General features: G+C 37.3%; 1 long non-coding RNA gene across 1 annotated transcript; it reads left to right on the forward strand.

Annotated features, from left to right (window-relative positions):
* The first annotated feature begins 429 nt into the window (after nt 1–429).
* LOC102003404 lies at nt 430–13,633 on the forward strand. Its single transcript, XR_259317.2, has 2 exons — nt 430–642; nt 13,559–13,633. It is a non-coding gene; the product is annotated as an uncharacterized LOC102003404 (long non-coding RNA).
* Nucleotides 13,634–13,867: the final 234 nt, after the last annotated feature.

The raw sequence follows: 13,867 nt of genomic DNA on the forward strand, positions 1-13,867 counted from the left end.
GTGTTGAGATTTATGTGTTGATTATAGTGGAAAGCTTTATTTTTAACAGGAAGAACACTTTAATTAATTCTTTTCAGTGGCATTCTTTGGGAGTTGCTAACTATTGGTCTTTGTCTCTGTTCCAAGTTCTAACCACCTCTCTTTACTAGGGATAGGAAGCTGTAGAATATTTGGGCCATAACCCAGTCCACTAAGAATGGCCCACCTTACTGTTAATGATGTCAGATCCAGATACTGGCACCCCTAGTAAACTAATAAATACTCATTTAGCTATATTACTAAATGAAAAGTGGTTTATCTTCGAGCTTAACATCTTCTTTGGTCAGTAAATACAAGGGTTCGGGCTAGGAGCACCTGTGACATCACTTGGCTCCAACATTCTGAGAGGCTCCGTTCCTATGGTGCTGTGGCCCTAACATTCCTCACCACTGAAGAAGCACTGTGCAGGGGCAGAGGCAGCTCACAGTCCTGTCTTGAACCCGCTCAGACACAGTGTGAAGATGCCTCAAAAGGAATGCGGAAGGAAGGTGAGCACTTTGAAAACCTCAGACCTCCAAGGAGGACACACTTTGAAGAGGGGCTGCCTTCCTCGGGAGAACACTTTGAAAGCCAGTGACCTCCTCAGATGAAGTTCAAAAGCAGGTGGGAATACCAAAGGGGAAGGCTTTGAAAATTGGAGACCCCAGGAACATATGGAGGGCCATCATGACCAACTTGGTGGAGGAGAGGAGGAACAAGCTTTACTTGGAGAAACTCCAGAAGAGTTTAAATATCCGGCCAGATTGAAGCCATGATATCCCTCCTTTTCCTTCAGCTGAGATGACACTGACCACGCTGCTCAGCTGGGTGGGTGCAGCACGGCTGTGAGGCAGTCACAGCACCGCACTTCGCCTTTCAGTATCTTATGAAACTTCAAAGAACTGTTCTCTCAAGCCAAAGATCTCACTTATGCTTTTGGTCTAAAAGGTAGTTGAATTTAACTGAACCTTGCACAAGACAATAGGATAGGTATGATTATGTCTGGCATTTTTCATTTTAATATTGCATATACTGTAGAACAAAGTAGTATATTTCAATAGTTTGAATGGGTTAATATTTTACTTTTATACACAGCAAATGGGCTCTAGCACAATGGAGGACTTCACTGAGTGTGATGAAAGCATTGAAAGAGAGGTTTCCCCAAAAGCTTAACTTTCCCTGCAGCTGGTAGATATGTCACAATGTCCAGTATGATGATTGATGTCTAAACGTGAATTAGCACTTCTCAAGACCATCAATGAGTTTCTGATTCAAGACTTCTGGGATAGGTCTAAGATTTTATGCTTTTACCTATTTTCCTAGTAATGCAGATATTGGCTGGCCCCATTTTGGGAATATAGGTGGTCCCTGTCCTCACCGAGTTTACAGACAGGTTTAGGAGACAGGTAAAGAAGCAGTTTGTAACAGCACACTCCAGTAAGTTCAAAACGAGTTGAAGATTGACTTGAGATTGCTTAGCATAATCAGTAATTAGATTTATACCAACTGGTTGCTTGGTATTTGTAGATGGGCAAAGTGAAGCAAACACTTGCTACGGTTATTGAGATAGTCTTTCCCCAAAGCTTGGCAGTATAATTGTTTTCCTGAGAAAGAAAAAGTGAAGCTGCTGCCTTAATTGCTTGCTTCTGCTGAGTGGTTTCATCTGCTAAATGCTTCCTTTAACAATTCACTTCTTTGTAGGTTTCAGCTCACACCATTTGGGAGCTACTGTGCCCCTCCAATATCATCAGGCAAATGGTAGTTGCATTTATATTTCTGAACAGTTATATGGAAGTATATTTATAAGTTTGAGTTTCATCTTTCTGCTGCAAATGTAATGAATTATGTCAGAGCCTAACAAAAGTCTTTTCCTTTTCTTTCCTGTTTTGAAAGGTTTATCTTCTGACCTAATTTAAGCAATATCAAGTGAGAGATTATTTTATTCAATGAAAAGAATGGGAAAAAATCTTAAACTTCTGAAGATAGATTTTGTTAGTACAAAGAAACTATGTGAATAGTCTGTAATCATTTTACTTGAATTATCACAGGGTAAAAAAATGTATTTCTTTCAAATTTTGCTTTAGAGAGAGATTGAAGAATAGTTTCAAAAAGATCCTTTAGATATCAGATATTTAGAATTATCCCAAGTAGAGAACGATGGTTTTCAAAAGCATATTTTGGAAAATAATGAATGTTCTTGCTTCATATGTCTGTCTTCTGAATCGCTGGAATATAATTTTCTTATTTCCTTAACTATTCTTTTCCTATCTTCATGGCCTTTTGCACTCTTGTATACTTTTATACTGACAAAGAAGTTTCTTACCACATAATGTCTCCAGACTATTACTTATGAGGTCTAATCCTATATTCTTATTTCCTTCTGACATACCCCAAGTTTTGATCCACTCTTCCAGTTTATGTTGCTGAGCCTCCGCTGTGATTTAGCCATTTTCACGCAGACACTGGAATAAAAGAAGACTTCCTAATCCTATTTTTGCATTTAAAAAAAGCAACTAACTTCCTTTCATTTTAAAATAATTTATTCTTAGTAATTAGAAGAGGACAAACATAGATCAAAAACCAAAAGTTGACAAAAAAGTTATAGAGTCAGAAGGCATCATGTCATCCTTGTAGCTGTATCTGGTTTTGTATTGTGAACTACATTTGTCCTTTAAAAGTCTCTTCCCTGACTCTGTGATCTCTCAGATTTTCTGATCCCCTACACTGCTGATTGCCTTGGGATGGTCTAAGAGGCATTTTTCACATAGGACACAATAGCAAGCTCTGCTTTGTTTAGCTGCCCTTCTTCTTGGCCTTTTCCTTTCTCCTAATGAAAACCTGATGAGTGTCTGCACTAGTTTTTCACTCCTTACATTTAGCTGGGTCACTACAGACTAGGTCAAATATTTTCCTACTAAGGCTGCTACATTTAACATCATAAAGAGCACCAACATTTGTTTTATATTCTGCTACCAAGGGCGCCCCCCCATTTATCTCACTAGGTTACAAAAAATAGATAAATTGAGTTCCACTGCACACTGCAGGTAATTTCCAGACCCTTGCCATCTGCTTCTCTGCTTTCTCAACTAGCTGGCAAATCAAAACCTTTGACAATCTCTTGCCCTTACGTGTGTCTTTGGAACTAACATTTATTGTAGATGGCAATCATTGGTTGCAAGGAACTGAATCCTGGTAAAGATTCTGTAAACAGAAAAGGAGATTTATTATAATGCTTTGGATAAATACTGTCAGATCTTAGGGGAGCTGCCCCGGAAACAATGCTTCTGCTGGAACCACGTTCATTCTTTCAGTACCCTTCAGGCAAAATGGTTTCCTTTGTATCTTTATTTATGAGTCTGATCTATTTTGCTCTCCATGATTCTAACTTGGTTTTGCTCTTTCACTTGGTTCCTCACAGCTCTTTGACTCCACATCTCAGTGTCTATTTAAATAAGTTGATAGGATGAATAGAAATTTCTGACCCTTCTGTTGTCATTTGTGGTATGACTACAAGGGTAAGACACACTTTGACTCGTTGAAAAGATGTCATTGCAACTATATATGTGTTGTCAGAACCACCACTACCAAAAGGTAGGATTAGCTTAACCATTTTTAAAAATCACTTAAACTAAAATCGTGCAGGTAGAGATTATCTGAAAAAAATTAGTTTAAAGCTATCTTGGTATAATAAGTAAGAAATATATGTTTCTAATATACAGCTACATATGCTTTGAGAATTACAACCTCTTTTTTTAGACCCATTCAATACCTAGTCTAGGAAGAAATTTGCATGTTAATAAATAAGGACAGGCACCTAAGTCAGGGCAGAATATCTGCCAACCAAAATAATAATCAATGACTATCAGTGATTTCAGGGAAGAGGGAAAAAAAACAAGCCTTTTAGCAAGCAATTTTTAAAGTGAGACTAAACTACAGCTTTACCTGGTGTGTGAAAAATTTATTAACAATCTGCAAATATCATTTTCTGTCCTCAGTTTTTATGAGTAAATTATTTAACTCCTCTCCTCACAAATAAAGTTAGGAAAGAATCAAATACAGAAGAAACCAGAAGAGGTATTACAGTATTTGGTAGGATGTTATAATACTAACTTTCTCAAGTTATATGCACAATGAATAATTTTTTTCTTTTAAATGCTTTATTTAAACCACAAATACACAATAAATACATTCTTTGTGAGGAGTTTTCACATGTGCATGTCTCATCTTAATTCTCTTTATTTCACTTTTTCCACCCTCACTATTTCCCTCCTTCCGCCCTTCACTTTCCTCATTTCCTCCTTCCATCCCTAAATCTTTTCTCATTATTTTCCTGTTTCTTATCATCTGTCTTTTATTTTGCTCTTTAAATTATCTATACTTTGGGTTTCTCATATAAGAGAAGCCTTGTGATAAACAATATGGTTTCAAGGTATACCTGTTTTCCTAAATAGGACTCAAACTTATCCTTCTTTATGGCTGAGAAGCACTCTATTGTGTGTATATATATCATTTTTTTTCTTGATCAACTCATCTGCTGGTGGACATATACATCACTCCCAGCACTTCCAAGATTTAGCTCCTGTGAGTTGTGTGTCTGCAGACAGAGGTGTGCGTGTGTCACTGTAATATGATGTCGTTCTCTTTTTGGAAGATATCCAAAAGAGTTATACCTGGGTCAAATGGAATTTCTACTTTTTTTGAGGGATCTCTTTACTGATTCTCATAATGGTTTTACCAGTTTTTTTCCCCATCCACAATGTAGAAGAGTTCCTTTTTCCTTACAACCCCATGGAGAATTTGTTGTTTTTTTGAGTTCTCAATGATAGTTTTCTGATCTTCCAATTTTTTGTTTGTTTCTCATTTACTACTCTGTTTAAAATAAAAAAGAGCAAATTGCTGCAAGTATGTTTAGTAAACATTAGATACTGTTATTGAAATCGTAAAAGAGCCTTGAGTTTCTCCCTCAAACTTTTCCTCTTCAGGTGTAAAGGGACTGGATCCTTTACTGTCTCTCTCTTCAATTCGTACCACACGTCCCTTCACAAGAACCAAGACTCTCTGACACTGTTGCTATGGTATCAGAAGCAGGACCAGATGCTGCCACTCATAATGCAAATATAGTCCCTTCTCTAGCAAACCAGTGGCAAACACTTTCTGAAAAATGAAAAAAAACATATATATTATATGATTAAATGAAATAGCTTGTATGTGAAATTATATTTGCATGAGAGGAAATTTTAATGTATACAGTGGAGTTTAAGCCCTAGTGTGATGTCAGGATAAAGTAAAGGGTGAGGACATGCTATTTTCACACTAAAATATCTGTCCATTTTAACTTTTTCAGCTATGTTTTCTGTAGAAAACAGTCAACTTAGCAGCATCAATATGTTCAATGGAAAAGAATTCCAGAACATGCTTCTCCTTTAATCTGGATAAATCTGAATAGACAGCAACATACACCATGAAATACTTAATCTATAGTACCAAGGAGAACAAGGAAACTTCCTGGTATCTGGTGGGATGAGCTTGGACACAGCATGAAAGATCAATGAATTCAGTTTTCCAAAGGAGAGTTGTCCAGTTCTGAGACCAAGATCTGCCCATAACATCCCTTGCTCATTCTAATTAGTCCAGAGGCTCCCAGGTAAGTTTTTCATGGATGATGCAGGCTTCACACTTGTACTTGTCTTCCAAAGGGAGGCATCAGACAGCATGTTCTGGGAAGGCAACACAGTGTCTGCTGCACTTTGTTAAAGAAGGAGATCCACTTAAACTTTGCTCACAGATACAGTCCAGGGGTACAGCACACCTCACAGGACATAGTCTGTTGATGTCTTCCCAGGATATTTTAGTTCAGAAAAGCTAAGCTGCTGTCATTGTCTATGTTCTGTGCTTCTCCCCAAGTCATCAGACATCAGTCTGTTTTTTTTTTTTTTTTTACGCCTGGTACGGGGAACCGAACTCATGACCTTGAGCTTGCCAGTCAGGTGCTGTGCTGCTGAGCTAAATCCCCAGATCCTCGACATCAGTCTGAATGAGGATGCAGAAAGAATTCCTCCTAACACCTTTTATGAGGAATCACAGTAGTTTAGCCTACAAAACATTCCAGGCTGTCCTAACTGGAAGTAGCATTTCCCGTGGTCAACTTGTTCATCTTTGCACTAGCTCTAGAATTCAACGTTTGCTTATTGGGATAATTTTTGCTCAACGATCTATTCTCCCAATTAAATTGGTTTTCTACAGCCACATATTGACTGTTTATATTAAGTTATTTTTCTCTCAATTATTTGGATTGAACTCATATTCTGCTTTCACATTCAGGAATCAATTGAACATTGAGTTCCTACTTTGAAATGAACAATATGCTCTTCTTTGTGCTGGAAAAAAATAAATATACTACTGTTCCTATTTTCAACCTTTGGCTCATTACCCAGAATCTTTGGTAAAAGGAGAGTTCCAAAGGACTTACTCCCAGTAAATACACCTCACTGTTTAAGCACCAGTGCCTTAGTTTATTGTCATCATTTTCAATTAAATTTTGAAAGTTATTACCTTAAACTCTTTACTAACTAGAACTATATGCTTTTAGTGTCTTAGGTTTATGAAAGCAGCCACAATTAAGACAGTGAACTGTGCAGTACTAAAACATCATGGTTAATCATGAATGGAGGAATGAATTCACAAAATGATTCAAAACTGATTATTTACTTTTTAAAGCAGGGTAGAAATATAATGCAAGAAGGTAAACAATTGTCATTGTTTTGAATAGTTATTTGAATTGCAGTGAGTTATGCACAAATCACAAAGCTCAATGAGAAAGGCTCAGTAACATATTTTTAAGTAACTCTGAAGGGTATGCTAGTCTACCTTTCTCCTGAAGAACTCAGTGTTACCATTGGATTGCTATTTTTTTTTTTTTGTCTCTTTGAGACAGAGTCTTGCTATGCAGTTCAGGCTGGACTTGAGCTCACTTTATAGCCAAGGCTGGTCTCGAACTTGCAATGATCCTCCTGCCACAGGAGGATTTCCTGAATTTGGAAGTGCTGAGTGCTGGAATTACAGATGTGCACCACCACACCCAGCTGATAATTGAATCTGACCCTATGATTTTCATTTATACCAGGAATCGAACTCAGGACCTTATGCTTGCCAGGCAGGCTCTTGTTTCACTGAGCTATATCCCTGGCCCTGTCATGTTGAAATTTAGTTGTCATTGTAACAGTGCCAAGAGGTGGGACTCTCAAGAGGTCAGTAGGTAGGTTATGAAGGCTCTCCTCTCAGAATGGATTAATGCTTTATTGAAGTGGCTTGATTATTTTGGGAGTGGCTCCTGCTAAAAAGAATGACTTCATCCTGATCTTCCTCTCTGTCTCCAAGCTCTCCTTTGCCCTTCTGCCATGTTATGTCATACCACAAAGGTCCTTACCAGATGTATCTTTTAAATCATGTACTTGTCAGCCTCCAGAATCATGAGCTAAATAGATTTCTATTTCTTGTAATTTACGAACTCTGTGGTATTCTGTTATGACGGCAGAAGACAGAGTAAGAAACCCAGCCATCTTGTTGTTCTCTTTAAAAGTCTTTTACAGTTTATCCCTAAAGAACAAATAAAAGAGATCGTTAAAGCTGTGCTGTAAATATGAACTTCTCCACATTCCAAGAAAATAACATTGAAAAAGCACAGCACATCCTCAGTTTCCATGCGGACTCTGAGATACCTACTCCAAGGTCTGTGGAGCAGACCAAGGAGAGGGAATTTTCCCTGGGATCCTTGCAGTCCAGCCCAGAGATATGTACTCTCTGAAGTTGGATCATTCTCTCTTCATCTTCTTCATGAGCTCCAGTGTGTCTGTTTCTGTTTTCACATTTTCAGGGAGTAAAGGTTGGAACTGTTGGACACCTTCACATAATATTCCAGAAATAAAACTAATTAACAAAGGTAGTAGGCTAACTCCATACTATGAAGAAAAATCTACATCTTTTGGACTGCTTCATATTTTCAAGGCACTGGTCTTCCATGAGGTCAGTCATCTTATTATGCAGGATAGTGCTTAGCTCTTCTCTTAATTGTAGTGGGTACTCTCTTGAGCCTTCTGGGAGTTAGAAAGGAAGGCTATATCTCTTTATGTCTGTGCCTTTAGTTTCCAAAATGAAAGTTTGAAGAAACTGTTGTAGTAAGGACTCAATTACACTCTTCGCCAAGGGCCATCATTAAGCTCAGTGCCTGTCAAGGAGAAACGCAGGAAGGAAGGTTAATTCTTTCATTTACAAATGTTTGTTCACTTTCCTTTTCCTTCGTCCATCTGAGAGAATGAATAATACTGCTTGTTAGAGCTGCAGCTAAAATAGAAGCATGTGGCCACTAAGTGCAGCTCTAAAGCAGTGATTGGCGATTATTTTGTGAAAGTCACTGGTAGTACGACTTTTAGGCTGGTTTCCCTTGCAACTTGTAGACTCCTCTATTTATAGCACGACAGTAGCCATGGACAGTATGTGAATGAATGGACAATGCTGTGATCTAACAAAGTTTTATTGACAACAATAGGTAGAGGCCCTTAGCTTTGTGTTTTGCCTACCGCTTAGGAGTTTAACTGTGGTTGTTAACCAGGGAGGAGGTTCGATTAAGTAGTGAGTGAAATTCTTTCATTTATTGATTCTATTTAGAGGACTCTTTCTCTTGTTTTAGACAAGATATGTTGGTGTGTAAAAAAAATACTCTGGTAAACTATGAATTTTAAATTAAAGAAAGATCTAAGCCTTATGAAATAATATCACAGCAATGAGGTAAATCTCTAAATTGTCCTCCACAGAGTATCCCTACCTCAGAATCCTCACTGAGAGTAGATTTTGTCTACACTGTAGGGTTTGCCTGTGTTTGTTTAGCTTCGCCAGTATCATGTTTCCATCTGGTGCCACTGGTGTTTGGAGCTTTAATTGACAAACTATATCTAAAAACAGATCGTCATGGCTGTTGGGAAGATACTGAGATATGTGTGTATGTGCGGATGTGTATGTGTGTTTGTGTGTGTGTGTTTGTGTGTGTATGTTTCTTATTCATAAGTTCCACTGTCTAGAAGTCCTCTGCTTCATCTGTTCTTGGTGCTACCTGTATCTTCACCACAGTGCTGAAAGGCTCAGAGTAACTTGCTCTAAATTCAAAGAGAAGCCTGAGGCTGGAGTACAGTGTCACTTTAAAAGTGTTCTTTTAACTTGATTCCTAGAAGAATTTTAGAAAATTCCCTCAGATACCATGGCATAGAGATGAGAAAATAAAGATGTGACAGAGAGTCATGCGATAAATAAACAAGGTTTTCCTTATCATATCTTTGAAGAACCTATTAGAAAATTCAAAGAAACTTGAAGTAAGTCTGAACTTATATAATACTTACCCAAGAATTTGCCATCCCTTGGCCATTACTCAAGGGCCATAAAAGAAATGAAAATGAAGAATAATAAAGCTTCTACCATACTTGAGCAAAAAGTATGTGAGTATCTGCAACTAATGAATTTCTAAGTACCCTGTTTGGATAGGAATTCAAAACTCTACCTAAGTTTCAAGATTATTTTCTAAAAAGAAATCTTAAGTCTTCCCTAAAATTTAGAGTACACAGAAATCTTTTCTTGTACTGGACTTCTTATTCCCTCTATAGGATGAAGAACACTTGACATATGTATATTTAAATATAAATATATTTAAATTAGTATTTTTAAATGTATTGCCTTTTTATTTACTATATGTACTGCCAAGAAAGCACACACTGCCCTTCTTTTTTATTTAAAGAAAAAATAAAACAGCTTCAAAGCAGGTTAGTAAGAGAGTTACAATAATTAATACATTGTGTGTTGTTGTCATCATAGTTGTTATTCAGAGTACAAAATATAGGCATAATATCTTGTCCAAACAATATTAGCACAAAGCTTTCTTTTCAATGAACTAAGAGAGACTAGCTGTATAAGAATCTCAACTATCTTGCTTATGAATATATTTTTCCTTTTTCCCTTCCTTCCTTTCCCTCTACCACATCACAGTTTGTCTTTTATTTTGAACAGTTTCTTCCCAATTCACAATATCTGTTGTATGTTTTGGACCTTATTTACTCACTTATTTTCTCATACTAGTGAGATGATATGATGTTTACACGTATGGGTCTGAATTATTTCACTTATGAGTATGGTTTTGTGTTGCATTCATTTACATAAAAAGTCTCCAGTTTATACTTCTTTATGGCTGAGTGGTACTCCATCATGTAAAAAACCACTTTTTTTTTTTATCCATTCTTCAACTGATGGGCATTTGTGTTATTTCCAAGATTTAGCTATTATAAATTGTGCTACTATAAACATGGGTGCACATATATTGCTATGGTATGATGTTTTTAATTCTTCTGGGAAGATACCCAGCAGGGAACTAGCTGGGTCAAATGAGACCTTAATCCTAGTATTTTAAGAAATTTCCACACTACTTTCCACAGTGGTTGTACCAGTTCACACTCCCAGCAACAGTGGAGAAGGGTTCCTTTTTCCCCACAGTCCCACCAGCATTTGCTATCAGCTGATTTTTTTGATGATAGCTATTCTTTCTGGGGTGAGGTGAAATCTCAGTGTTGTCTTAATTTGCATCTCTCAAATGACCAATGATTTTGAACATTTTTTCATATATTTATTTGCCATTTGTATTTCTTCAACTGATAAGTATGTATTCCTCTCAGATGCCCATTTTTGGATTGAGTTTTTGAATTTCAAAGGATCTGATTGTTTTTTTTGATTCTTTATATGTTCTAGATATAAGGTCTTTGTCTGAGGGGCAACTGGTTATAATTTTTCCCGCTTTCTGGGTTGTCTTTTCACTGTCTTGGTAATTTCTTTTGTTGTGCAGAAGCTTTTTAATAAGGTGAGATCCCATTTGTTGATTCTTTGTAACATTTCCCTTGCAGTCTGAGTTTTGTTCATGGAGTCTCTGCTTCCACCTATGTCTTCAAGATTTCTACCTATTTTCTCTTCCAGTAAATTTAATGTTGCTATTTTAATGTTTAGATCATTGATCCTTTTAGACTTTAGTGCATAGTGGTAGACATGGATGTAGGTTTAGTCTTCAGCATGTGAAAAGACAGTTTTTTCATCACCATGTATTAAGGAGGCTATCTTTCTTTCAGTGAATACATTTGGCTTCTTTGTCAAAGATAAGGTGGATAAGTGTGTTTAGGGCTGTGTCTACATCTTGTAATCTGTTCCACTGATCTTCAGGCCTGCATTTTTGTTTGGATCTGTTTCATTGATTCCATTTCTTATCTATGTTTTGCATTCATGTATTCCACCCTTTTCCTGAGCTCCTCCATTTGTTTATATGTATCGGCTTTAAAGTCTTTCATTTTTATAGTTGTTTCTTTTTGAACCTTAGAGATTATTTTTGTATGGCTCCTTCCAATTGTTTTTTTTTTTTTTACTTCTGCTGCTATCAGTTGAGAGAATTCCATTTGTTGGCTTTGGATTTCCTTTATCTCTTTGTACTCTGGACTTGTCCTATTTGGCTGGGCATCTGGGATTGCATTTTGCGTGTTCATCTTGTCATTTTCTATTCTCTATTTCATTTTGTTTTCTGTCCTGATGCTTGTAGATTTCTTATGTTAGATAACCTTATCACTGGTGTTGAGACTTTCCTAAGAGGTGTCTGTTCCTCTTGATATCATCTAGATGTAGGTTGTTCTCAGTCTTCATGTCTATCCCAAGACCTTACCTTTCCAACATATTAAGACTGAGTAGTTGCTATCTATTTGATTTAGGGTCCATTCCTTTTGTACTGGACTATGGTGATTGCTATGACCTCTTAAAAGCTCAGTATTGTCATACGGGAGGGGGGTGTGGGGAACTGGTTATACCATGTATGACATCCTAGTTAAAGTAGTTCAGTTGGCAATAACAATGGACTCAAGTAAGCCTGGCTGCTGACACACTGTGGTAACTATTAGCCTGATATCTATAATCACAGGAGGAAGGTCTACAGAAATGTAATATAATCCAACTTCTACCAGGAACTTGTATGCAATGATTTTCCACTAATACAGTGATTTTACCCTGCTGTGGGAGGGGAGTTCAAGAGGAAGAGGGTAGGATGGAGAGATGGATGAGGTTAAGTATAGTATGAGTCTGGTTGGAGGGCATAGAATGATCATTCAGGCTTTGGCAATTGTAGGACATAGGAGGGAAGGATTGGAGAAGTCCTAGGAGTTTTGAACTGAACCAGAAAGAGAAGAGATGATGTTTACTCACATGAAATTTTCATCAATTCAAGCAAGGTAGTTGACTAAAGAAAGGAAGAAGATGAGGAGGATAAAACAAAAAGAAAGGTTATGGACCTAAGTTGTGAACAAGAGATAGAAAAAAGAATACAAAAAGAAAAGAAAGAAAAGAAGAAAGAAAAAGAAGAAAAAAGAAAAAAAAACCAAGTAAACAAAAATAGCCTCACACACTGAGAAAACAACAACATACATCAATAAAAAGAAAACAGGAAAAAATAGAACAGAGAGAAAATGGGAAAACAGAGGAAAAACAAAAAAGAAACAAACCACCAAAATAATCAAACTAAAAATAAAACAAAACACTAATCCAGCCAGATATCAAGAGGAAACCAATCAGACAGAGAAAAATGAAATTAGTGAAATTCCTCCAGTGTCTATAGTTCTGTGGTAGGTCCAAGTAAGATCCCGGAAATGTGTACTCTGGTCCAGATTGCAGGTGGATTGTTGTTGGGTTTGGATCCGATCTTTGTCTCTGGATTTGGGGGATGAGATTGATTTTCTGTGGCTGCAGTTTTCCCCAGTCGTGTGGAGAAGAAAAAAAAAAGAGAAAAAGGAAAAAGAAAAAGAAATGAAAGAGAAAGCGAAAATACAAGAAAACAGAAGGGGCAGCCCCTGCCCTTTCCCTTCTATTCTTCCTGCCTTTGTCCCCAAGCACAGCACCGGTTCTCCTAACTTACCACCTGTTGGCTCCTGTTGTTACTGTTGCGTGAGATATTATCATGCCTCTAGTTCTGCCTGTCCATCCTGTGCACCTTAGCAAGGGTCCTACTGTGTTGCTGGTGTTCCCACCGGTGGTCTCCCAGTCCTGAGTCCCGCCGGTGGAGGGAAGGAGGGCGGATCTCAGACTTCTCTCATCAGCTGCACTGTCCCGAGTGAATGGAGGAAGGAAGGAGCTGATCTCAGATTCTTCCCACCATCCCCAGTAGGTGGAAGAAGGTACGAGCCCATCTCCCAGGCTTCTCGCCAGCCTCGCAGTCTGAGGTCAGTGGAGGAAGGGAGGGGCATGAACGCCCACTCCTCTTGCAGGTTGTGCCATCCCAGGGCAATGGAGGAAGCTGCCTTTCTATTTACAGGTGTTTAATTTCACTAAATTTTCTCAAGGTTTCATTGAAATGAGTATCTTATTTTAACTTGAATTCTTTTATATGTGAGGTTAAGCAATTTTTAATAGCTGCCAAAGATTTGTATTTCTTTTTCTTGAAAAAAAAAAAAACTGTTTAGAATTATCTTATTTTCTCTTGCAGAAAAAGATCCTGGTAATCATGATACTGGATGAAAGAAGAAAAAAGTAGTTAATGAAAATAAAATTGGTGCAGCTACTTGCTTCACAAATTTTTATTCATGACAATAATTCCATTTCTTTATAGTTTACGTAAAGAATGCCTATACAAAAAAAATTCCCTGAAATACCAACAATTTTTAGTAATTAGAAAATTTTTATATTTTTATGAAACAAATGATTGGTCAAATTTTAGCTAGGGTTTAACTTTATATGGCTATAATCTATTCTCAGATAACAACATAATTGCTTACTGGAATGAATTAGTGTAAAT

Source organism: Chinchilla lanigera, unplaced genomic scaffold, assembly GCF_000276665.1.
Source record: "Chinchilla lanigera isolate Chin_1 unplaced genomic scaffold, ChiLan1.0 scaffold00003, whole genome shotgun sequence".
Classification (NCBI taxonomy): Eukaryota; Metazoa; Chordata; class Mammalia; order Rodentia; family Chinchillidae; genus Chinchilla; species Chinchilla lanigera.